Source organism: Manis javanica, chromosome 6, assembly GCF_040802235.1.
Source record: "Manis javanica isolate MJ-LG chromosome 6, MJ_LKY, whole genome shotgun sequence".
Lineage (NCBI taxonomy): Eukaryota > Metazoa > Chordata > Mammalia > Pholidota > Manidae > Manis > Manis javanica.
In genome coordinates, this window is record NC_133161.1 from 40,391,489 (window position 1) to 40,419,148 (window position 27,660).

The window sequence follows — 27,660 nt, forward strand, 5'->3', positions numbered from 1 at the left end:
ACCCAGGCGCTTGGTGTGCGGGGCACTGGTCCTTCCTCTGCTGCAGACTTCCTCAAGGCGGCTGGCAAGCCGAGGCTCCTAGGAAGGCTGAGGACCAGTGGCCAATGACTCTCACATCAAAATTCAAAACTGTAAAGACAAAGTTAGGTATAAACTTGAATATTTATGTAGAATGATAAAAGAAATAACAACAAATAAAAAAATGACTATTTTTCTTTCTTTAAAAGATTTTCTTACATTCTTTGGGCTGCATATCTGATTGTCTCTTCCTATAACAATAATTGCATGATATCACTGTCTCTAGAAAAAAAAACAGAAAAATAAAGTATGTTGGTTTTTATCAATACTGTAGAAGAGTTTCTTTCAGCGACACAATTCATTATTGGTAAAGTCATGTAAATTTTTAGGATTGTTGTCTAATTGGGAAGACCCCTATCAAATTTCTTTTGTGTGGGAGCTATTACAGACACACTACTTATTTGTGTACTGTTAAAGTGGGGGGCCATATAAACACAAGAATTCTGATAAATTCTGCTGCACACCATTCTCATCAGTGTGTCACCTCCTTTGCCCATCTCTGACTGCAGCCACAGATTTGGGGGTCAGCCTGTGTATGTCCAGCCCCACCCCATGCTACAACATCCCTCCTCAAGCAGGCACTTCTTTCTACATTCTGCTCCCAGGAGCTTGCTTGACACATCCAGGGGCGTGGGGCAGTTCCACCCCATAGAACTGCCTCTTCCACCAGCTTCTTCCTTTTGGGTCAGTTTGGGGAGGCATCAGTAGCTTCTCAGGGGGTCTCAGCAGAGCCAGCCCCACTCTGCTCACAGCAGCGACTACCTTAAATGGCGCTTTCTCCTTCCCTATGCCCATTCCCTCACTCCCTTGTTCCTGCTTTGAGGGATGGCTTCCCAGATAAACCACCGGCACCCAAATTTTTGTCTCCACAAAGAGAAAATGTAAGTGATGGTATACGTATAACTGTATATGCTTTATTACTGGATATATCCGTGATAGGGAGATACTTCTATTGTGACTGAGCACCAATGCAAACCGAATTTTCCACTTACTGTGCCATGTGATGATTGGAAGTAAGAACACATTGCTGGGGCCCTTCCAGGGCTTTGAAGAGGATCCTAAAACTAAATCTTTATTAGACTTATGGCAAATCTGCCTCTGTTCACAAGATTAATTTGCTAGATTGTGTGTGAGCTTCAGCTTGGGAGCCCAAAACACTTGAAATGCTGTCAACCCCATTAATTTCTGTCACCCGGACAGAACCTTTGGTTCAGCATAACCAACACGTGGCCGCAGGAGGTGGATCAACAGGGGACCAACATGCCATCCGGAGGCTGCTTGTTTCAAACAGGGCATAAAAGTAGGAGGAGGAACTGGAGAGAGTGAGGTGTGGAGGCACCGGGCTCCGGAAACCTGGTTCGTCAGTCTCCGCCTGAGAGACGCGTCCACTTGTGGGATCTCTGTACTTGTGTGACTGGTTTTGGTGTTCCAACATCTCATGTGATTTTTAAGCACCAAAATACCAACACTTGTTGTAGTATTGTTTTGTTATTGTTTAATCTGAAATCTTAACCATTCAGTCTCAAGACATACCCAGAGAAGGCAGCAAATTTTGTATTCATTAGACAGAATTCTGTTCAATACGCCCCTGTGTTTAAAATGCTTCCAGTTACTTTATTGCTATTCTAATTTCTATTTCCCAGAACTCTAGTGAAGTTAATAATCTTGTATTGCTTTGGCTGTTGTTGAGGAGACAGAGAATTCATTTTAGGCCCAGGTCTCCAGAAAGCCTGGAGGGACTAGAGTTATTTTAAAAATTGGGGGAAGCCAGAGGGAGTGTATGGGTAGATTTGAAGAATACAGGAGGGGCTGCCAGGCTGCCCACCTCCTTTCTCCTACCCTAGATGTCATCTCTGTCTCCACTATTTTTTCCTGTTTAAATTCTCTCCCCACCATGGGGAATAATTTAACCAGCTCCTTCTTCCCCATCCTTTACCTAACCGGGCTCGGGTAGGGGCACAGAGGCACCAGGGTCTCAGCCTGACCTCATTCCTGGGGCATCATACCAAGAAAGTGAGAGATGGGAGAGGATCTCTGCAGAAAATGCCAGTACCGCATAAAATAAGTTCTCAGTACCATTCTTGTTCCCACAAGAACTGGAGTCAGAGGCCAGGCCCTCTCCCCTGGGTCGGGAGCCCACGGGTAAGGCACATTCATATCTTGTACTTTTTGCACACCACACCAGTCCAGACACATTTCTTCTTTCAGCTCCACCACATCTCTCTCTAGGGGTATTCTGCCCCTATAAGATGCCTCGTGGACTTCATGTAACTTCTGAGAGTCCATAACGTAAAGAATGGCCGTGAGGCACAGCTTCTGCACTGGAGCCCCCTGAGCTACTGTCTTCAGCCGGCAGTGTTTCAGAGTCACAGTGTGTGAATGCTGTCCTCTCAGAGGCGCCAAAGGGCTTTCCCCAGTGCTCACGGCCCTCTCCACCCCCTTCCCCGATTCCCACAGCAGTGGCCTCCAGGTGAGAAGCCCCAGAATCTGAACAGAAGCTCCATGAACTAAGACCCCGGCCAGTCACGTTCACTCTGTCTCCATAACTTTACAACAGCGCTGGGCCTACCAAAGGTGCTCAGTAAGTAGTAGGGGGAACAAGTGAATGAATGAATGGATTGGCCCTTAGTGTGGCACTCCAAGTAACATCTGTTACTTCTTGTTATTTAAAAACCAATACTGCATAAAATAAGTACTAAGTACTATTTTGATGTATTTAAGTTAGCCCCCTTGAATCACACTTCTGCTCCTGCGGTGGGAAGGGTAAGAAAGAAGAGCAATCAACAGACAGGATGCCTCCCTCCCCAGGCATCCTGCTGGGGAGGCTCAGGGCTCCTGGATGATCTTCATCTGAACACCCCAACACTATATCACTGCTTGTTTCTCCTCTTTTCGGATGGTAGACCTGTCTTTCCCTTCATAGTTGAAATGGGGCTCATTTTTCTGTATGAATAATTATGAAGAACTTCTATCCCCCCAACCTCCTGACATCTTTCATTTGTGGTAGAGCCTTTTGGGTTCAGGCCTTGGTGAAAAAAATGTTCAGGCTCCCCCAGCAAAAGCAGATCACCTAGAAAAACCTTTCTATGAAATTTATTGATACAAAACATAGCAGGACCTGAGACCCCAGGAATTGGCACTGGCTTCCCCACCCATCCTCTCACCAAGTTGATCCCACAAGAGAAAGGATTCCTACCTAGGTCCACAAGGACACCTCACCCCCAGAAGTCTCATGCTTATCAATTTGAATGGTAAAAAATTGTCTTCACTACCCTCTAAAAGTTAACATTTCCTTTTATGATGAAGGTAGACAACAAAACACAGCTGTATCTTTAGCTGTCTTTGTCATGAATATTTTCATATCAATTACATTTGTTCCAGATATAGCCAATTCTCATTATTCATGGCAGTTAGGTTTTATAAAGTCACCTTAAACACTGAGTTAGCAAATACCGGACCATTGCTTCTAGGGGAAATACAGTGTTAGGTTCCTGCAAACCTCTGGTTACATTATCATCAACCAATCAATACATAACCTTGTTCAATGTGTGCTTTTTATTTAAAGTCACCTTATTTAATTTACAGTTGATGGATTAACACTGACCTCATAGCCAATAGCACATTAACTCACATCTAAATGAAGCTCAGCTACACATCTATTTTCTCCATAAGACACATCACAGCCTTCTTGCACTCAGCACCAGGCAGCACTTCAGCACTGTACTTGGCGGCCATTCTAAGCAGCAAAATCACCAACAAAAAAGCATAAACATGCCAAAAATGTGGCAATGAATACACTGTGAGAAGGACAGTTGTTTATGGTGAAAAGGCTGGGACAGGAAGGCAGAGCATTCATTGCCTTATGCAAACTCAGGTGGGAACATGCAGGTCAAGGCAACGGTATTTTTTACTGCTCAAATGATCACAAAGGTGCTGTGAGTATTGATTTGGAGGTTACAGATAAATTATAGAAAGTAGACAAATTCAAAGATAGAGAATTCATGGATAATGAACATTGACCATATCTTGAAATATTATTTATGGCCACCAATACTTTGAAACAACTGTAGTTATTAAACCCAGTAAAAAAGCAGCATATGTATGCATGTATGCCCACTTTTAACTACTTCAAAATATTTTTAGTAGTATAACATTTGGTTTCAGCATAAGTGGTCTCTTTTGCAATCCTATGTGTTTTATTTTTGCATTGAAAAATGTTACCCTGAGAAGGGGATCCCAGGCTTGCCCAGCCTTCCATGCTCTCGGGTAGGGTGTTTTGAGAAGGAAGAACTCCACAGTCCAAAACTCCTGGAAGCTCAGCATAATTTCTCTGCTGGATGCTCTGCAATAAAAAAGTCTGTTCAGCTCAACATTGTTAACCTAGAGACTATTCCTCGAATGACAGCTATTAACACCCAGTAGGCATCATGCTCTGTAGAACCACCTTGAGAGATGCTGTTTAGAGGAATGAGCCTCCATCTAACACATTCACTGGCAGTGTCAAGAGAGGAATTTCCCAGATATATTAAAACTCCGATCCCTAGTCCTGATCTTCAGTCTGAGGCAGGATGTCTCTGGAATCCCACTCACTGCCGCCACAGCATTCCTGGTAGAACTCAAATGGCAAATTGAGCACTTTGCCTGGGCTCCAAGACACACAGCAGAGTCCCTGTGCCGCCTGGATTCCTGATGAATGGAGGCATCAACACAGTACCAACACGTCAGCTTCTCATTGCAGCTGAGGGTAGAATCTGTGTTTGCCTGGCAGGATGAACTCCTCTCATCTAGCAGAGGTGCTCGCATAAATACTCACACACGCTAAGGCTCTTTTAATCTGGCCCTTTGCTTGAGCTAAAGGGGGGTGGGGATGCTTTTAAAACCTGTTTCTGGGTCACTTCTTAAAATTGTAGTGAAAAAATAATGGCCTCATCATCATGAATCTGTCTTTAAGGAGGATTACACTTCTGAAGCTCTGGGATGGGTAGAGATGCAGAGGAGAAATAAAGAGCACACAGTGAGGTTTGCTAAAGAGTTCTTTGGGCATTGTGCTCCTGGCTGGGAGCTTTGTTTATAATTAATTACATGGAGCATTCACAGGAACCCTTTCAGCCACAGAGGGCTGCAAATGTAAATGCTGGGTTCACAATGACACGCTCAGTAAACTGCAGAAGAAGGATGGGCAGGAGGGCGCACCAAGGACTTCAGTAGCAGCCCAGGCTCAAGGCAGTTACAGATCCCCAAGATATTCAGTCTCCCCTGAGGACTCTGCCCTCTGAGGTACACACATTGCACAGGCTCAAAAAGTCCCCTGGGTGCTAATGTTTTTATAGTGATCTCCATGTTGTAGTTCCACAAATACCTGCCAGAGCCTGAGTGAGGCTGCTAGGGGCACAGAGGGCTTTTGAGGGATAATGAGTGTCAACTTGAGGCTCACATAACTCTTGCGGAAGGAACAAAACTCTGTACTGCTGCTTCAGGAGCTATGGGACACATCAAAACACAATGTGTGGACATTTCATAGAGCAACAGACTTTAGAGGCACTTGTCCAGGTTTGAACCTTGTTTAAGCTCTTGGTGCCCCAGCTTCTTTCCCTTTCCTGGGGAGCAATTATACCTGTTTCCCAGAACTTTAATGAGCATTAACAGTAAGAGCTGATGCTTACAGAGGGCTAAGGACATAAATTAACTCACTTAACCCTTACAATAACTACATTAACACAGGTCTGCCACAATTATCTGCTTGTACAGATAGGAAAACAGAAGCAGAGAGCAATTAAGTAATTCGCTTGAGATTGCACAGCTAATAAGTGATGAATCAGGAATTGTGAGCCAGGCCATGTGACTCTAGGCTCCCTGCTGCAAGCCAGCAGACAACCCCGCCTTTATTAAGTAGGATAATGCTTGTGCAATATGGTGGCACTTGCTCTCATCATCTCAGTAACCAGGGAGTGGTTTGGCCACCACACAGGCTGGAGTCTGCTTTGTCTATAGAGTAAAAGGAGAACTCATCTGCAGACGGCCTGTGCCTCTGCCAGCTCACTCCTCTCTGCCCAGGTCTTCTTTTTCCTGCATCCCAGCCCCAGGAAACCTGTCACTACACTCATGGGCAGTTGGGGGTAAGTCTCCAGAGAGGACTGCCCAACATGGCTGCCTCCCTGCTTGTGCACGCTGCTCCTTCCACGGAGAGAGCACCTATCCCACCCCTTGAAGCTGGCCTGGCCCAGAGAAGGCAGTGCAAGTGAGACTGTCATTCCCAGGCCTCATGTGAGGGGACAGAACTGCTGCTTCCACCCTCTTAGTCTCGCAGCCACCTAGGAGGGAAGCTGAAGCTTTGCGGCCACGAGAGAGGCCCTGGGATGAGACACCGTGTGGAAGAGAGAGGCCATATGGAGAAGAATCCACGAAGACCTCAGAAGCATGAAAGAGGCTTTCCTCAGGCTTTCCAGCCCAGCCTGCACCAGCCAGATGCACGCCGACGGGCAAGTGAAGCCAAGGCCCATGGAGCCCCACCAGACCACAGCATCAGGGAACATCACACCCTCCTCTTGTCTCAGGCCTCTAAGGTTTTGAAGGAGTTTTAGGCAGCAGCAGTGACCCAACACGCTGTTGGCCAAGACCTCTCACAGCTGCATGCCCTCCCACATGCTGTCTCCTCAGTCCCATGCAACACCCCGACTGCTTCTTCAAGACCCAGCTCACCCACTGCTGTCATGGACCAGAAGGTACACACTTGTAATCTCCTGGAGAGAATAAGTAGCTCTAGCATGGGGTTCCAGGGCTTATGAGTGAAACCACAAATAACAACGCTTAAGAAGTAAGAAGGCTATTTCTCTCACATAAATGATATCCGGTGTTAGGTGGTGCAGGTCTAAAACAGGACCCCATGTTGCCAGGGACCCAGGCTTCCCCTCTCTTGTGGCCGCCACCTTCAGCATGCAGTTTCCACGGTGTAGTTCAAAACAGCTTGCCGAGCAACCGCTGCCACAACTGCAGACAACCCAGCAGGAAGGAGAGGGCAGAGTAAGAGCCATGCCCCTCCCTTGACAACAACTTCTACTCGCATCTGGGTAGGCCAAGTTAATCACATGGCCACTCAGCCTGAAAGGAGCTAAACATGTTTGTCTAGCTAAGTGTGCAGCTGAAAATAGGGAATTCTATTACCTGGAGAGAAGAGAGGATGGCTATTAAAGGACAATTAACAGTCTCTACCAGTGTAAATTAGAACACCTGGAAAGCAGTTTGGTAATATGTGTCACCCACATGTCAGCTACCTCCACCCCTTGCTACTCAAAGTGTGGTCCTCAGACCAGCATCATCTGGAAACTTGTTAAAAATGCAAAATCTTGGGCCACCTACTACTGATTCCTGCTATAACAATATCCCCAGGTGATTTATTTGCACACTGCAGTTTGAGACACACTGATCTAGACCACTGGTTTTCAACCCTGGTTGCACATTGAAATCAGCTGGGAAACTTTCTAAAGTTTCCTCATGCCAGAGTCCCACCCACAGAGCATCTAATTTACATTGGTCTGGGTGAAATCCAGGCATTTGTGATTCTAAAAACCTCCCCCTGGTGATTGTGATATGCAACCAAGGGGCCAAACCACTGCTCTAGTCCATTTGGGGGAGAGTTTGCAGTAACTCCTGAGTCACATCCAGGCTGCAGCCTCTTAACTGCCTCTCTGGAAATCCATTCTGTGCTTCTGCTCTCTTAACCAGACCTCACCCCACTCCCTCTCTTCATTTTAGCTGTGTCTGTGCATACTTCATAATGGTTTGGGAGTAAAGCAGAGGGTTACGCTGCAGCACAGTACAAGGGATCACATCAAACTGTACGTCACACATCCCTGCCTTCCAACAGCCCACACAGAAATCTTCCACTGGGGGCCCTCATCCACAGGCTGGCTGCCCTACCATACTGCTCAGTTCTACAGTCCCTTAAATCCTCCCTGAGCCCCGATCTGAGGTACTCCTGGAAACATACACATCCTTATTTCATTGTGCATGGCAAACTATTTCTCCTCTCCTTACCTCACTCCTTGAGGTCTATCTTTCCACATTAAATCATTCATTAGGGAGTTTGCCAAAAAATCTGCCCTGGAGGAAAAGCATGCTACTATCTTGGGAGACAAAAGCAGCTATGGAAAATGGTGTTTTAAATAATAAAATAGCTCCTTTCTAGCTTCATGCATTTCAAAATTTTTTAGGATCCATATCTGACTCAGAATCCAGAAACTATTTAAATATGAATAAATTTCCTCTTCAAAGTAAAAATTTTTATAAGGCAAAATTATACCATAAGCAGAGTCAAAAGACAAATCGAAAAATGAAGGGAGGAAATGAACCCATTTCAAAGACAAAGAGCTAATCTCCCCAATACAAAGAGTTCTTGAAAACAAAAACAAAAACAAAAAAGAAGAAGAAAAAGGTAAAGACCAACAATTCAATGTTTAAATTGGCAAGGGATATGAATGGGCAAAGTTCACATAGGAAAATATGAAAATATACTCAAGTTCAATCATAATCAGATAATTGCAAAATAAATCTACACTGAGAGGCTTCTGGTTTCTGGTCTGGCAGACTCCAGCCTGTGTGGTGGCCAAACCACTCCCTGGTTATTGAGATGATGAGAGCAAGCGCCACCATATTGCACCAAACTGGAGTCTGGTAGTTGTCACTCCATCCTAACAAGTAAAAAGCTGAGCAAATCAAACCAACGACTCCTCTTAGATCCTTCAGAAAATTGAGGTCACAGAACACACCACTGTCCCCAAAGCTGGAGAGACAAGTAGGCAGGTAGAGAGAACAGCAACTTACCAGAGCAGAAACCTTTGTGAGAACGAGTTCTAAGTACATCATGTCTGGATTTCAACAAAAAATTTGAAGAGGTACTAAAAGGCAAAAAAACAGTTTGAAGAGACAGAGCAAGTATCAGACTAACCTCAGATATGGCAGGATGTTGGAATTATTAAACTGGAAGTTTAAAATAACTATTCTTTTTAAATGAAGGCTCAAGAAAAAAGAAAAAAAAATGGAACAGAATATCCAATAACTGTAAGACAACTACAAAAGGTATAACACACACATAATGGATATATCATAAGGAGAAAAAAGAGAAAAAAATAAAAGAAATATTTGAAACAATAGTGAGTAAGAATTCCCCCAAACTAACGTCATACACCAAACCACAGATCCAGGAGGCTCAGAGAACAACAAACAAGAGAAACGCCAGGAAAAAAAAAAACCTTTATCTAGGCATATTGTTTTCAAGTTGTAGAAAATAAAAGATAAAGTCCTAAAAGAAGCCTGAACAAAACAGAAGCAAATGATGCTGGGACAACTGGTCATTCACATGCAAAAAAAATGAACCTGGATACAGACCTTACATTCTTCACAAACATTAACACAAACTGGATCATAGATCTAATTGCAAAACACAAAATCATAAAACATAAAGTAAGAGAAAATCTGAAGGACCTTAGGCTTGACAAAGACTTTGTAGATACAACACCAAAAGAACAATCCATGAAAGAAACCACTGATGAACTGGACTGCATTAATTTAAGATGTCTGATCTGTGAGGGAACTCTCCAGAGTGACAGTACAATTGACAGACTGGAAGAAACTATTTGCAAAAGATATATCTGATACAGGACTGTTATACAAAATCTACAAAGCACTCTTAAAACTTGACAATAGGAAAAAGAACAACCCAATTCAAAAACAGGCAAAAGATCTGAACAGACACCTCACCAGAGAAGATATACACATAGCATGAAAAGATTCCCTACCTCCAAATCATACCATATACAAAAATTAATTTGAGATGGATCATAGACTTAAACGTAAAGGCTAAAACTCTGAAGTTTACAGGAGAAAACATTTAGAAAGTTTTCAAAGTCTAGGGAAAGGTAAGAGTTTCCTAGACAACATACAGAAACAATTACCAACATTTTAAAAACTGACAAATTAGACTTTAGACAATATTAATATTATTTCTTTTAGATTGACAGAAGTTGAAGTTATACTCACTCAAAAGCACCAGAGACTGGAAGAAAATATTCACAAAAGGCAGATCTGAAAAATGATTCCAGAATATTTAAAGAACTCTTACAACTCAATAATAAAAAGACAAACAACCCTTTTTTTTTCAGTGAGTAAAACAGTAGAAAGAATGATCCACCAAAGGAAGACAAATGAATAGCCAATAAGCACATAAAAAAGTGCTCAACATCTGTAGTCATCAGGGCAATGCAAATCAAAACCAAATGAAATATCACTTCATACCCACCAGGATGGCTAAAAATGAAAAGACTGACAGTAGCAAATGTTGACAGGGATGTGGAGCAACTGAAACTCTTATATAAGCACTTTTGAAAAAAATTTCTTATAAACTAATTATAACTCTACCCTCTGACTCAGAATTCACTCCTAATTACTTACCAGCATATGTCCACAAAAAGGCTTGTTCAAGAATGTCCATAGCATCTTTATTTATAATAGCTAAAATCTGGAAACTGTCCAGATGTCCATCAATAGTAGAGTGGATAAACATACGAGATACTTCTCATCAATACAAAAAACTACTGACACACACAACAAGAATGAGTTGTTATCCTTCATAATATTCAAAATATATATGTTGACTAAAAGAAAAGCATATACTGTAAAATTCATATGTAGGTACATACATATGAATTCTAGAATAGGCAAAACTAATCTATAATGAAAAAAATCAGAAAAGTGTTTGCTTGGAGTGGGCAGAACTGGGAAGGAACATGAAACATCACTTTCTGAAGTAACGGTTCCATTTTGAAGAAAATTTTCATACACAGATGCATGTACTTATCAAAACTCATGAAATGGAACACTTAAATCTGTGCACTTCATATATGAACAGATGAAAAGCAAGGTGTGTGAATGCATGAATGCCTACATCAGCTATTTACCCTTATAAAAACAATCAAGAGGGATTTTTTAAAATAGCTTAAGTATGGCATATAGATATATATACACTTACAGATGAATCATTTCACTAACATATCTTGAAGGTCTTTAAAAGTTCACTGGGAGAATCCATTAAAATGTTACACAGTTATAAAAAGAGTTTTGTGTCCATGCAATTGCTAAGCCTTTGTTTTCATTATAAGAAACAAACATCAGGGGGAAAAGACTGTGAGCTTTAGAGTATAAATAGGGTTATAATTTGGAAGGGGGAAAGACATAAAGGAAACGAGAGAAAGGATAACGAGGATGCATAAAAGGAACACGGCTCATGTATCACCTTGAAAGCACAATTTTAAAATATAATTATCTTAATTCATTCCCTTCCTGAGAAGGTGTACAAAATAAAGCCAATGAATGAACAGTTCCTCCCTGGCCTGCTGACAGCTTTATTAAGCCAGTGACTTCTAATGCCCATTCAAAGCAGAATCCCTTTATGGAAGGCCAGGCTGATGCAACATTTGCAAAAGGAGGTGAGAGACATTAATTAGATGTTGGAGTATATTGCACACAATGTCAAGGCTGATTAGTTGTGTGGACCAAGTGCTGCACACGGGGAATCTCTCACCACTGGATGACCTGACATTTGGATTGTCACCTGCTTTTCAGCACTGAAGCACTGCTCCCTTCCCAGGCAGCAAAGCTTCTCTGTGATGGCGCCAGAGAGGGGCTTTACCTCCACGAATCATGGTGGAATAGTTCACAGCCATCATATTCTTTCTTACAGACCCCAAGGAAAATAAGGAATAGTGCAGAATATAGGTAAAAAAGCAAAAGTTGGCAAGAAAGAGTATTTTTATTATTTTAGAATATTAGTATCTTTAGTAAACGTGGGAAGCAAGATAACATTTTGCCTTTTAGAGTCAAACTTGATTTGAATGTTGGCTCTTCTGTGCAACCTTGGGAAAGCTACGTACCACTCTGTCCCTCAGGTATGCCATATTCTTATATCCTTATGTTTAACATAGGACATCTGTGAGAATTAAGGGTATTGCCCTAGATTCTTCTGGACTATTACATAATGTATGATTCATATGCTGAATTAGCTCTATAAATTCAAAACATTCTGAATTCCAAAGTACATGTGTCCCCAAGAATTTCAGATAAGGGATTGTGAACCTATATGCTATCCTCATTTTATTACTACTTTATAAATTCTCTAGTCACACTTCATGGCATAACAAGACCACCTATGTATGGACTCAGCTTAGGTTAAAAGAGTTGATGTGATTTGATCATGGTTGCTTTTGAGTGGGTTAAATGATAATATCAGTGAGTTTGAGGTCATCTTCCAAGAGAGAGAAACAGTTTCTGAGCAAAGCATTTGCATTCTGCTACCCCAGACAGCCCTTGAGTCTCTAGGACACAGAGCTTAAGGAGGAAAAGTTAGAGCCGTTCTCGTTCATAAGCGACTATGGGACAGGCTAGTGGAGTCAACAAGGAAACTGGTTCAGTTCCATCAGAAAAGCCATCAAGAAGACAAAGTGACCTCCATTTTGCCTCCCAGCTTAGGAAAAAACAGCCCAACTAGAGGAAATATCCCAATAGCCAGAACGTGCACGAAGGAGCACAACTTCTGAGCAAGATCTGACTTGTAGAAACTGGCTTTTGGAAGTTGTATAAATTAAAAATATAAAGTGTGAGTACACTTTCAAGAAGTAAGTGGCTCTCCATTCATTTCAGGCTGCTTAATTCTTTGGCATAAATTGTTCTGAAGGATGTTATACACGTATACTCACTTTAACTACATATAAAGCTTAACTGGTAATAAAAACCTTAATTTTGTTAAGAGCATAAGAAACCAATTTTTTCAATCTCAAATGCCACTTGAGATGACACCAAAGCAACTTGAGAAAACCCGCGAGAGAAGTATTGGCGCCATCTTCTGGTAAAACTGAAAACTGCAAGAGCACAGGCACCACTGAGTTAAAAACTCAGTCCTTAAATTGATGAGGTTATTTATTGATCAACAATCCAGCGTTATTCCTTTAAGTGTTCCCCGCATCCTAGAACTTCTACAGTAAGCCCTTCAAATATAGTAGACTGTGATATTCATCAAGTTTATGTTAAAAATATGAAAAAATTTTTATAAAAAACTATTTTATAAGAATTAAAATACACCCATGTATATACTCCCAAGTTCCTGAAATTCAATATTTTTAATCCCTTCGCTCAGTCTCTGAAAACCTTAACTAGCATGTAAATGTATTAAGGAAATAAGAAGGACAAAAGTATTTTGAACAATCATTCTTAGCTTTCAAATATTATCTTCAGGTTAGATGTGAGAATTAGGGAGACGTGGAAAGCTATGGCAATTATAGAAGTAAACAAGACTACATAAATGAGAACAGGCAAAGGCTATTTATTTATTCAGGGATCACTACAGTAAGGGCCACCATCTCTTGCGTTTTGGCAGAGATGCAAAGACAGGCAGAGGAGTGCGAAAGCTTGATGGTGGGCAAAAGGGAAGGCTGCAGAGGTGCCCTGGAAACTGTAGGTTGTTGACCTAGGAACTTGCAGGCAAGCCAACTAGCATAGCATCCCATGTGATTGGTTAGGGGTATGTACTTAGCTTTCTCAGGTTGGTGGTAAATTGGAACTGAGGACAAAAATTAGAGAAGGTGTCAGCTGGAAACCAAGTCCCAGCCATTGGGGGTTGACAGTGTTATTGTTTAGCTTCCTGGACCAATTAATAGAGATGATGGCCTAACTTTCTACAACTGTGACTTATGGCTTAGCAAGGTGGCTTTGTGGACTGGTTACTGTAGATTAAGAGTGGATTTTCTTGGCCGGTTGCTACCAATTGTGGGTCAGAGTTCTATACTTATACACACGGTCTGGCCACTGTCTGTATATTCAGTCTCTCACCCAAAAGGTAACAGCCAGGAGGCCAGACCTTGAGAAGTAGACACTGCACTGTGAGTGAAGGTCAAACCCCAGTCCTCAGTCCACTTCTTTCTAGATCCCTGCACTCGGCACCTGTGATCTGACAGAAGACTGGGGTCTGTTAAAGGCCTGAACTTGATCCATCTTTGAGGCAGTGAAAAAGGATATGACAAACTAAGAGCACAGCAAAAAAGATGTAGAGGAAAATAGATAATATTTAAGTGTGCAAAACAGTAACTCTAATGTAGAACAATGATAACAACACTTTATCTCCCCAATCCCTGTTAAAATTCTAACTTCTCTTCTAAGATACTTAACCAACGAGACCTGAGCCCTTTTCCCCTCTCAGAATAGGGAAACTCACAGGTCTAGCGTAGAAAGGGATTCATCAGGCCAAACAAGCTCCTACTGACCCTCCGCAGGCTGCCTTGAGTCCTAGGGAAGAGGGGGTTGGCACCCCTCTGAGAGCCTCATCACTGTCCTGAGTTCCCGGCCTTAGTGGCTCCCTGTGGGCTACTCCCAGAGTCCTCTGCCAGGGATGGAGGCACGGATCTCCCAGAGGCCCAGGCTGAGAGCTGCCGTCAGGAGTATGGTCTAAAAGCGGAGACAGTCTCTGATGGGCATGCTTCCTTGGCCGACAGCATAGATGCATGGTTAGAAGTGGGCCACAGCAAGAAGGGACAGGTTTGAGAGCTTAGAGCCCAAGGAAGGGACCTGATTGTCTGGAGAGTCACTTTCTTGAGTCTTCATGAAGAAGCAAATCTTCTGCAATGCACTATTCCCACTTCTTAGGAGTCTCTTATCTGCAGACTCTGGAGCAGGATTTTGAATACTCCCTTGGCTAAGAGAGGTATCTGGCTTCTCCAAAGGCCATGTGTAGAATAGAAATACTTCAGGCACCCCTTCAGGCAGTGTCCAAATTCAGATTCTTAACGCTGTCAGAAACAGTTACAAGCCATCTTTACATAAATCCACAGCAAAAGTGAAGTTAATGTCCCAATTTCAAACAGTCTGTCCCTACTGGTAATCCAGTTGTCTGGACTTTTAGTTCAAGAAATATGATCGTTCTATGTGTTTCTATTAACCTTCAGAAATAGGTCTGGGATCTCAAGCCTTACGAGGGAAGGAGGAAAGGAGGTAGGGAGAAAAGTAGGTAGGTAGGAAGGATGGAAGGAAGGACGGAGGGAGGGAGGGAGGGAGGGAGGAAGGGGGAGAAGGAGGGAGGAAGGAAAGAAGGAAGGCAGGAAATCCTCTCTTAAAGTCCTTTGTTATTCACCTTTTATAAATTAATTCTCAACTAGCCAGTAACTCTTTGCCAAGGTCAGCAATGACAGTATCTTCCAACCCGGTGATGTTATTCATTTGAGAACATGTCAAGAGCCACCTGGAAATGACTTCTCTGTTTTGTTGTCAAACCTATCATTTAACTTTTCAGCTATTCTTGCTGCTGCTCTATGACAGCCAGCGGAATTCGTGAGTTAGCTTTATGACAAGGCCTTAGAGTTTTTCCTAAAATATTTCCAGCCAGTGAGCTCAAAACATTCATTTTCTTAAAAACAGAATTTCTTGTGCAGTCTTATTGTGACAGAGGGGAAGATGTTAAAATTAAAATTCAGAAGCAGCCCTTTTATCTAACACAATCAATTAATTGAGAAAGTCAATTAAAGTGGGAAAGCATTATAAAAGATGGCACACACATCTCAAATATTCATTTTCATTCATCAAATGTATTATAAGGACAAGACCTTTTCTTTGAGCAGAAATCTACAGAATGAGTTATACAGCTTCCTTACATAAACAGCCACTGTGTAATGTTCAGGTCTCCAGAGAAAACAAAATTTGAAGATGCTTTTAAAGTAATCTGAGCAATGTCCTTCTAGATTTCTATTATTTTTCTCTTTTCTATGAAAATATGACAGCATTTTCTTTATAGAATTTCTCAGTTCTCATAGGAAAAAAATCCTTTTCACACTTTCAGTTTATGTAATATTTAGCCATGTCATTTACAATAACATTACAACTGATATGACTGGATTTGGAAACAAATATTGACTCTTTCGTCATTTGTTTGAAGAGGCAGAAATGCATACACATATTGGAGAGCAGCCTACTGGCATCTACATGGTTATTAGTCAATAGATTTTATCAGGAGAATGAGCAGATTAATATAGTGAGATGGTTAAGGGTCATGGTCTGTTTATGATGCATGCACACATACACACAAACTCCCTGATTCCTCAGAAGTGGGGGTCCTAAGAAAGATTCTTTAATTTTGCTACAAAGGGGTGGATTATGGGGATGCAAATTAAAAAAGCCAAGAAGGCAAGAGGGTTTTGCCCAAACTAAGCAGCTTGAAACCACACCCATTATTATCTCACTGTTCCAGTGAGTCACTGTTCCAGTGAATCAGGAGTCCAGGCTGGCTTAGTGTCTCAGGCTGCATCAAGGGACCAGCCAGGTTATATTCCTTCCAGAACTTGGGGTCCTCCTCCAAGCTCACATGGGTCTTGGCAGAATTCTACTCCTATGGTTATAAGATCAAGGCCATCAGCTCCTAGAAGATTCCAGTTCCCTTCCATGTAGCCCTCTCTACAGACAGTCCACATGATAGCAGCTTGCTTCTCTGAGGCCAGCATAGAAGAGTCTCTCTCTCTCTCTCCCATCTACTAAACCTGACACTTAGGAAACAAAACACAGTCGTGGGAATGACCTCCCATCACCTTCGTCACAAAATGTAACCTAACTAAGGGAGTAACATTCCTTCACCTTTCCCAAGTTACAGGTTCCTCCCACACTCTCCCAGGAGGAGACTGGGTCTGGGTGTAATCACAGAGGGTCACCTCAGGGTGTTTCCGCCACAGGAGGGGAGACAGGTGAGAGCAGGGCCTGGAGACGGGTGGGGACTGCCAAAGCTGCCTCTCAGTACCTTCCTTCTTGAAGGCTCTTTACACTGGTTTTAGCACCTTATGAGTTTCTTCATTAGTGAGTTACAGAAACACTTTGGCACATTTTTACTTTATATTTATGTGAGAGTTTTTACCTTTTTTAAAATCATATTTTATCAGTCACCATGTCTCCAGTGGCAAAAGAAACAATGGAATGCCAGCGATTTGGGAACAAAAGCCTTTCTAGCTGCACAATCTTCAGCAAATCACTTAAGCTTCTTGACACTCAGCTCCCTCGTCTGTTAAGTAGGAATAGTAGTGGTGCCTCCATGGCAGGGTGGTTGAGCAGATCAATGTCTTTATCCCCAAGGGAGCAGACTGACAGCTCTTATGCTTTTGAAACAAAAGTTACTGGTTTCAGTAAGGGGGGGTGGTAACAGGATCCCTCAGAGGTCTTGATTTAGAGAACTACAGCCTAGAACTGGCCTTGCCCCACCAAAAGCGAGTACTGTCTGAAAGAAGCAGGCTGTACAGCAGCTCCATACAGGTACAAATGTGCAACTTGAGACTCTTCACATTTCTGGCTGGGAGTGTTTTGTTTACTTTTCAGTTAAACAAGAAAGCAGTAATCTTTGCACCTTGAGTAACTTCAGCGGAAACCTAATCAAATCAGAGCAGAAGATAATTTCAACAGGAATCACCATCTACTCACTATAATCTCTCTTATTGCAATCTTTCTACACTTACAAATGTTTGTGTTTTTTTAATTGTGCTTTATGCTTAATAAAATGATCTAAATTCTTTTTTCCCCCCTTTTTCATCCAAATCTACTTGATCAGACCGCCGCGAGACTCTCCCCTGCGCTCCCACCAGGAGCTGGGCGGGAGCTGGAAACACAGGCGTGAAGAAGCCTGACACGCGGCCTTTAGGAACCCATGCCTAGTGGCCAAAGTCTGCTTAGCATTTCAGAATACAAAGACTTGGGGGCTGCAAACACTCTCCTACCTTCAACATAGCATTTTTAAAGTAGCTTAAAGCTACCAGGCCATAAAGGTCCGAATGTGGCACTGTGACTGTCACCTTCTTCAGAGTCGGAGACACTGATTCTAAGCCATAGCAAAACCTGCCAAGAACCTGTCATCAGTTTGCTTTCACAAACCGACTGGACCATTAGGTTGTGAAAAGCCTTTGGCTTTTACTTCAAAAGGCAAGGGGCAACATAATAGTCGGAGGTCTCTCAGGAAACATCAAGAGATTGTAGTGTTTATCTTGCTCAGTGACTTCTGTGTTAAGGAACCATGACTGGAAGCAATTGGACAAAGTATGTTTAGGTATCCATATTATTCTCTCTATAAAGCCATTCTCATTCCTTCTTGTACATGCAACTCTGAAAAGAAATTTCGATTCTTGAACACAGATATTTGTCTTTAGCTGCCCATGCAAATAGAGAGGATTGTGTAAAGTCCTTGCAGAGCAAAGACCATGTCCTAGTCATCAGGACAGGGTGAGCCCCAGCCCAGAGCCCACACCTAACCGCTGTTCAGTAAGGGTTTGTAAAGTGAATGAAGAAAAAATTGCCAACTCTTTTTAGTAGGAAAGTTAAGTCAGAGAATTATTTTAAAGAGTGTAACCTGCCACCCAGTTTGCCTTGGACAGAGGGCTGTCCTAGGACTTCTAATGATAAAACTAGGAAAGTCCAAGCAAACCAGGGCAGGTTGGTCACCCTACTTAAAAACTTTCCAGAAATGTCCAGTCAACATTATGGCTCAGATATTTTGGAACTGATTTGATGGAACTTAGTTGAATTTATAGTATTTTAGGAACAAAGCAAATATTTCCATACATTAAGTCAACACAGTGTAGGTGTCCTTGCTATTCACTATGTAACACCCCTCCCCACTATTCTTGCTTCCTTACATGCCCTACACTGATGCGGAAGGGCTCCTTCTGAGCCATACACACACTCTTGGGCTGCAACCACTTAGGAAATCTGCCTTGGCCACTCTCTTGACCATGTAAAACACAATTTGGAAATTCAGAATATGTTAAGAGTGCAACACAATGTCTGCAACTCGCTTCTGAATGGTCAGGAAAAAAACGTTCTAGATATAGAGTTAGCTTTAACTATGTATGTATACAGATGAAGCAAACATGGCAAAATATTAACAACTATTGAATAACAGTGGTAGGAATGTGAGTAAAATACATGGTAACATTCTTTCAACTTTGCCATATTTTTGAAAAAAAATGTTTACATTGAAAAGTTGGAGGCTGAGAGAAAGTAAACTTGAACAGAGTGTTTTTAGCAAACACCTAGGAGCTCCCACCAAAAGCATGGACTTTGATAAAGTGATTTCAAATCTTTGGTTGTATGCAAACGTTGTGTGCACATTTTCCAAGCAGGAGACACATCTATAGGTAAAGGGTAGAGATAAGTGCTTTGATATTTGTGGTAGATGCCAATGTGTTGAACACCTGGGATTTGGAGGCTACAGCCGTTGGTATTATTGTAACTTTTAACAAAACAATGTGCTTCACTTTTTCAACAGCAGTGGTAATAGCAACAGTCTAGAAAAGCAGTACAAGACTTTGGGTTGTTATCATCAGTTTAGGTATTCCTAACCTTTCCAGAGATGACAACAACAAGATACAAGTTAGGAAAAGGAAGCTGTTGGTATGTATGTTTGGCTTAGGTTTGGCAACATAAAAGAGAAAACCCACGGTGACAATGGCTTAAACCTACAAAGGTTTATTATCTCACATAAAAGTAATTCAGAGATAGTCTAGAAAGGTGTAGTGGCATCATTAAGTTGTCAAGGACCTATGTTTATTTTATCTTTATGCTTTACTATGCTCAGGACAAGGCCACTGTCCTCTGTATTAAATCTGGCTGCTGCAGCTCCAGTCATCATGCCTTTACTCCAAGGAGCCAAAAGGAGAAAAAACATTTCCCTAGTTGTCTCTCCCTTTTAATGAGTCTCCCTTACATTTCATTGACCAGAACTAAGTCATATGGCCATATCTAGATACAAGGGAGGTTAGGAAATAAAGTCTTAAATTTAGTTGCTTGTAGTACCCCCTCACTCAGTTGTATAGGTTTCTGACATAAAAAAGGGAGAATGAATATTGGTAAGCATCTAGCAGTATAAGGCAATGGTCCCTCAGACAGATTCTCTAAGTGTTGCTCTAGCATGTAATGTGGTCTGCACAGCTGGGGCTCTCTGGTGCACATCCTGGCTTAGCTGCACATGCTGCCCAGGCCCAACTCACAAGGCCTAGGGAAGCCACAGCAGAAGGCCAAGCGAAACCAGGAAGGATGCTGAGGTAGCACAGCCAGAGCAGGGTCGGAATTACTGCCCACAGAAGCCAAACAGAGCCAAGTATACACCCAGAGATGCCAAGATGAAAATGGAAGAAAAAGCCTCCAAAACAGTTTGGAAGGTTGGCTGCAGGGCAGAGTAAGGAGTTAGGAAGTGGTCAGGGTGATTCAGAATGTTAAGCGACAAATACACCCTGTGCTTACCTTAGCATGGTGTAAGGGGATTCTTAAGCAAAGAGCTCCACTTACAGGAGAGATGCTGGGTCCAAAGTTTGGGAGGGAGGTCTGCAGCATGCATTTCAAAGTCTATGGGAAATAGTCACTGGTGCCAGATGCTCCTCTTTGGGCTAATAACTAAAAATCCATCCTATAAATGCCTATGACTGTAAGCATGGATCTTTACTAATGTTCAAACTCCCTGAAAAAAAACAGGTCTTTATGCTGTTATCAAACGCTTATACCTGAGTATGAATGAAGTCACTGAGAGCTATTTCATGGAGTGTAGGAGAGAGATTATCAGGACCCTGAGCACCAGGAGGAAAGGTAGCAAATACAGAAGCCAGAACTAGATCCAGCAGCAAGCCAGTGTGGCAGCTGCCCCTGATACCAGCCCATAATAGGCACCAAGATATCACTGAACTAGGAGGAAATACTGTGCCACTGTGCCAGTTAGCTTGGCTTTTGCATGTGGGTCCCTGCTTTAGTGGGAAGCCATAATGGATCCTGTTCTCACCAATTCTCCCAAAGTAGAAGTGGACATATGAAAAGCAGTCCTCCCACAGGTCAGTTGCACGGTGCCACTTTTGGCCTCTTCATCTGTGATGGAAGGTGGGTACACTGACAGTCCTATGAGGAGGACAACATCAACCGAAGTCCTGGCCCCTGGTGAATCTTGACATGCTATTGTTGACAGAATGAGGGTTCTGCTTTACTATATATATTGTAACTCTCCAATATGCCTCCCCAAACATTGGCCCATTCAGAAAAAATATAAAGCTGTAGGAAAACATGACCTACCAAAAAAGTGAAGAACATTTGCTATTGGAAAAGTCAGGAAAGGTTTTCTTAAACATGTTTTAATAAAACGTAACAACTTCACTCATTACCTTTTATTGTCAGTGAACATGAATGATGCTACAGAGTTCTGAGTGCTGGAAAAATTGTGAAGTGAAATACATTTCTAAGAAAGTTAAAATAGTATGTCACATTTAGGCTAAATAATAAGCGCTTAACTTGAGAGAAAGAGATACATAATTTTTTAAAGAGAAAATTCATTTCTTCCTTCCTTTCAACCACCAGTTAAATAAATGTTGAGTAACATGGGAAGCCCACTGGTTTGCAGGAGTGCCATATTCCCAGCCTGCCTTGGCCCCCATGCCTACCTCTAGCCCTGGCTCGGGATATCTACTTCCCAGTAGTTTTTTTCTTTTAATTTTGGGTGAATGCATTTTATTCCTTCATTCAACAAGCATATACTGCATGTCAGGTATTGTCCTAGATACTCTCAGATGTTGTCACATTGTACCTTTACAGCAAATCTATCAAGATGTATACAAACGGGAAAATGAAATTCATTACAGAAGCTAAGTAACTTCTCGGACACCCTCATACAATATTAATTAATTTAATGAACTGATTTTTTTTTTCCTCACCACATTCCAAAAAGTACTTAGGCTTTTCACTTAAAAATAAAACCCTACAAGGAATTTGCAATGAGGTTGCATTAAAGAGACACAGAGTCACGCAGTCAGAGTGAATGGGGAGCAAGCGGCAGCAACGGCACGTGGAGAGTGATAAAAAGCAGCTGACCTGGCCCACCCCAGACAGCCAAGGGCCAAGTCAGCAGAGAGGAGGCCCAGAGGCAGCCTGAGCTACCCCACAGAACTTCAAAGAAACAAGCAGAACCAGGCAGCTCTGAAGCTGAGGAGCAGGTCAGAATTGAAAACAGAAGGATGATTTAAAAATCTACTAAGAAATAGAAGACCCCTTGGAATCCCCTTCCCAGGCTCAGCATAATGGTGTAGGTTTATTTTTAAAAAATTGTAAGCGGGAGGGGATACCCCAGAACACCAGGCAGTGCTGAGTTTTGAGGTACCACACTGGCAACAGGAAGATTGGCCACTGAACCCAGAGATGTCCCTGAGGCTCCTCCTTCAGTGGCAGCTGGATCCTTCACTGGGAGACTAGAACATTCTTTTCTGGGGATTCTAATCAGTCCAAGAAAAAAAAATCCCACATATACTGACCTGGACGATGCCTCTGTGGAGCCTGCCACATGCATTTTGCCGTCAGCTGTTAGTCCTTCATTCATACACATGGACAGATAGCCACAGATGGAACACTCGGGGGAAAGCCTCTAACATGAAAAAAAAAAAAAAGGGAGCCCCAAACTAACAAACTGAAGGAAGAAATCTGGGGGAAACAGAAAATGCAAGAGGAAGAAAAAAAATTTTTTTTTTATCTAAGGTCCTTGAACAGAAGGTATTGTCCAGAAGCCCCAAGAATAGAATACTATTTTTTAAAAATAAGAATATTCAGTAAACAAAAGGGTTGCAATATATACAGTTCACGAGTATAGTAAACAGACTTCCAAAAATGCCCCCATATGAGCCTTGTCCCCTAGTGACATAGACACAATCTAGGTACTGCTATGAAGGGAATTTATAAGTGGAATTATGGTTACCAATCAGTTGGTTTTAAAAGAGGGAGATAATCCTGGGTGATCGAGTGGGACCTAATGCAATCACAGGAACTTGTAGTTACAGAAGAGGAATGCAAAAGATTAAGTAAGAGAGATATGAGCTATAAGAGGGCTCTTCAGTCCATGGCCTCAGGCAAGGACACTACCTAAGAAAGGCCTCTAGGTGCTCATGAAAAGCAGGAGAGGGAATACCGGCCACCCGGCCACCCGTAGGAGCAAAGATCAGCCCGGCTGACAGTCAGTGAGGAAACAGGGACTTCAGTCCTATAACCACAAAAATAAATTGGATTCATTGGATTCTGCCACAACCTTAATAAGTTTGGAAGCAGGTTCTTACCTGAGCCTTCAGATAAGAGCTCAACCAACCAACACCTTGATTTCCATTTTGTGAGACTAAGCAAAAATCCCACTGAGCCATGTTGCACCAGCATAATAAATGGGTATTGCCTGAAACCTCTAAGTTTGTGATAATTTGTTATGGCAGCAATAGAAAACTAATACATTGGGATCCTTCAAGAAATAGAGCTTAAGAATGAAGAGAAGGAAAACCAGAGTCAAGAGATGCCATGAGAGAAGTGAATCAGGAGGTCAAAAACCTAAATCAAGTCATTCAAGAAACAGAAGACTCAGAAAATGCAGGAGAGGAGATTATCAAAGAAACAGTCAGAGAAAAATGTCCTGCATTTGAATGACATAAGTCCTTACATTACAAATGCCCAACACAGTGGAAGTACAAATACCCAACAAAAGCGTATCATTTTCCTGAGATTTCAGAACAGAGAAAAGACCCAACAGAGCTTCCACAGAGAAAAAAAAACAAGTCACATCAAAGGAATAAGAATCAGAATGGCTTTGGACTTCACAACTGAAATACTGGAACCTAGAAGCCAATGGAGCAAAGTCTTCTGAAGTCTAAGGAAAAACTGTCTTGTCCAGACATCTATAACTGGCCAAATTATCATCTAGATGAGATGGTGAACCAATGACATTGTTAGACAAGTTGGCCCTCATGAATGTGTTTCTCAGCATTTTTCGCAGATGCCCCACCAAAACCAGGATTTAAACCAAGGGAGAACAAGAAACAGGATGCAGGGCTGGGGGGAGCCAGGGAAGTGCTGGTCTTAAAAAATTTTGTAGAAATATCAGACCCTTAACATTTGATAAATACAAATTTTTTTAAATACACATATTGCAAAAATATAAAGACAAAAAAATGAGGAAATGGAGTGATGAAAGTAAAATTGGGGTAAATTTAGTAATCTCAAATACATACCCTCTGGCCTCAGTCAATCCCAAGAGCTGAACAGCAATTTGGCTCCATTCTTCTAAGATGCTGATACGATAGAGATATGCAATCAGTTATAAAATGTATAATGTCTGTAGACAAGCACACCACAGTTCTTCAACAGAAATGCAGCTTTTCCTAATACCTGAGACAAACTTCTCCCTTGGGCCCTCATAAAAAGGACACTGCATAATGTTGTAGTCAGTGTCCTTAAAACTATCCCAGCAATGTATACAACTGTAAATTTCACATTGCTCTTTGTATCACATCCAACAAAATAGGCAGATGGCAAAAATGTACAATTTAGTACAAGTTTCAGAGCCAAAAGTACATGTTCAAGGCTAACATTTAAAAATGCATGTCCTTCAATCAGTCCTCAATGAATATTGCTTCTCACAATCTGGGCTTTTTTTTCCCTTGCATCTTTATATTTACCCCAGGTTTGCGTTCAGAAACATGAGGCAGATCAGACAAACCCAGGTAGGTAAAGGGTCTGAGATTTTTTACCCTGCTTTCGGGCTAACCAGGTGGCCTGCCAAAGTTTCATGGATGCTGACAGAACACATGTCTCCTGGGTGAGACAAAGGACTGCTATTCATAGCAATGACAGCAGTCAGAGTCAGAATGCGTACTGGTTCCCTGAGCCCCGTCCGCTTCAGGCAATGCAAAGAGGGCCCAGTGATACCTGAACACACTCTAGGTTACATTACAGGAAAGGAAACTTGAACTTAAGAAACTACATCTTTTCCAAAGAGCAGTATGTCTGCCTGTTGCTCTCAAGAAAGACACTCTATTTCCCAAGGGTGTAAACACACCTGCTCTTTGCTCCAGAGGCAGACATTTTATCTCCCAAGGCTGTTCACCATACATCCTTGAAAAGATAGTCTAGAACAAAGGTAGTCAGTGCCTCTGCTTTTAAGGTTAAGTGCAAGCTGGGCAGAAATGCAAGAGAACCATGGAAAGCTGCCTCCCAACAGTGGGTGAGTTGAAAGAATGAGAAAAGGAAAACTTACAGAGGGATGTCAAGGAAGACTATACCCCTCAGTAAGACATGAGGTTCAGATCATAACAACAGTATAAATAGATGGAGCAGAAAGAAAGTACTGTAAGGAACAGAGTCCTGGATGCCACTTGTATATCAGGGATCATGCTTGGGTCATCCCTCAGGGAAGTCCCAAGAAATCTACATAAATCATCATAAAGTTAAACCTTGCCTTTGTACCACTTGCAGGGTCTAATGTAGAAAAGGAGAAACAATGCAATTTGTGGTGCCATCTTCAGTCATGTAGAAGAGGGAGATGACTTTGTAGTCACCTCATTCCCAGTGATGAGGTTATATTTCTGAAAATAAATAAAGGAAACGTCATTTACAATGGAACAGGAAAGCCTTAAAAGGGGAGATCTCATGCACATACCACACGTTGCAGCCTGCATGACCAGCAGAAAGAAGGAAGATAAGAATTATTTTGACAAGGGAGGACAGTTTCCACATAGGAATTTCATCTCCAGCTTTTAAGAAAAAAAAGGAAAGCCCCTCCCTGCCCCAGCCACAGCACACTAACCACTGCTGGCAGCCAAGGAGAAATTGCCACAACCTCGAATTCTTATTCTTCTCCAGTGAACTTTTATTTTTTTGTCTTATTTATTTATTTAATTAACTAATTTTTGAATAAGGTATCATTGATATACACTTTTATGAAGGTTTCACATGAAAAACACTGTGATTACTACATTCACCCCCCCATATTATCAAGTTCCCCCCATGACTCACTGAAGTCACTGTCCATCGGTGTAGTAAGATGCCAGAGTCTCCAGTGAACTTTTGTTTAAAACAACCCCCCAACCACCACCAATTCTCCTAAAACCTGGTAAAAAATGACCTAATAAGATCTTCATCTCTTTGGCCTTGCCTATAGCTTGGTGAACAATAGTTTGCAAGCCCCCAACTGCAATTCCTCGGCTATTCCTGAATAAACTAACTTTCCAACTAAAATAACTGGCTGTTTTATTTCTAAGGTTGACAGGGAAGGGACAGTTAGGCAGGGAAGGACTCTGTAATGTCTACATCTGGGGTGCCAAAAACCAACAGATCAAACTGATGAGATAATCCCTGAATTTTCTAGGAATCAGTATCTTTTCTGCCATGTCACACGAATTCATTTTCAGTCTATTCTCAAACATCATTTACTGGCAAGTCAGGCCTCCAGCTCATTTCCAGCATGAGGTCCAGAGGTTCCCTACTGAGTATGTTCCATGGCACCAGCCTTGGTAATCAAGACATTGACCTGCCTCTATAACAGCCACTCCCAGATCTACAGGCATCACCCCAATATGTGGGACTACACCAAGCACCTGGGTTTGCACCACCTCTCCCTCACACCTTGAGGAAATGAAAGGACATACAGAAGTGGCATTTCAACCAGACAGTGACATTCTACAATGGCCAAAGGATAAATTCCACCCTGGGATTGACATACAGGGAGCATCCTGAGGATTTTTGTAAGATCACAGAAATAAGTAACAGTTCCTTTCAAATCAGTTACAACCTCTGTTGATATGTAACCCAAGTTACTGAGCAATAAATTTTTCGAAGTATTTAACTTCAAAAATATTCAAATCTATATATATACACACACACACACACACACAAATACCCACAAGTTGCTGAGCTATTTCAAAGTAACTTGCCCACATCCTGATTCTTCACCCCTAAACACTGTAGCATGAGTTTCCTAAGAATAAGGACCACATACCATTATCACACCTAAGAAAATTAGCAATAATCCCATATTATCAAATATTCTTTCTATATTCATATTTCTCCAAGTGTGGGAAACTTTTAATCTTCATTTGTTATCCCTCTCTACTATTTGAATGTTTTATTATATGTATGCTTCTCTCCTAAGTAAAAAAAAAAAAATTAGTTAAGAAAGAGTGAGAACTTGACATAACAATTTCCATTCTGGCCTGATCATGGGGCCACATGTTCTCCCACAGAAACAAAATGAATTTTGAAGGAAGGCATAGCAACCTTAAATGATTGCTCATCAAGATGTCCAGTGCTAAGCTGGTACAAGAAACTAGGGGCCTGATTTCTTTATTTGTTTTGTTTTCCAATTTCTGTGGTAGAAATACTCCCACCATGGTGAATTTCAAGCTACCAGCTTGACATCACTGAACATGGAGGTGGGAAAAAATGCATGCAATTTCCAATAGGAGTTGGTTCTAGAATATCACAAATATGCCCCAAAGACTCTTCACCTCCATTGATTGACTCTCATTTGCAGAAGGTATGGAATTTGACAGGCCTAGAATGAGTGTGAGGGAGAAGGAAGGGGCATGAAAGAAGCTGATTCAAGGAAGCTGATTCAAGGAGGCATTTCTGATTCAGTGAAGGGAGTCTCTCTCTTGTTTTGAATCCTTTTACCCATGAAATGCCTGTTTACATTCTCTCTCTTTGGTGTGTGTTGATATTCTAAGAATCATTCAGGTTGAACTC

At 41.9% G+C, this 27,660-nt stretch overlaps 1 long non-coding RNA gene across 2 annotated transcripts; it reads right to left on the reverse strand.

The window, feature by feature from the left end:
* Window positions 1-72: 72 nt before the first annotated feature.
* On the reverse strand, window positions 73-24,211 carry LOC118974161 (uncharacterized). Of its 2 annotated transcripts, none has more exons than XR_012132195.1 (3): window positions 24,150-24,211; window positions 4,300-4,420; window positions 73-300 (listed from the first exon to the last, which is right to left on the reverse strand). It is a non-coding gene; the product is annotated as an uncharacterized lncRNA (long non-coding RNA). The 2 variants fall into 2 exon arrangements; XR_005063789.2 differs by lacking the exon at window positions 24,150-24,211 and adding an exon at window positions 6,915-7,065.
* Between the last annotated feature and the right edge of the window lie 3,449 nt (window positions 24,212-27,660).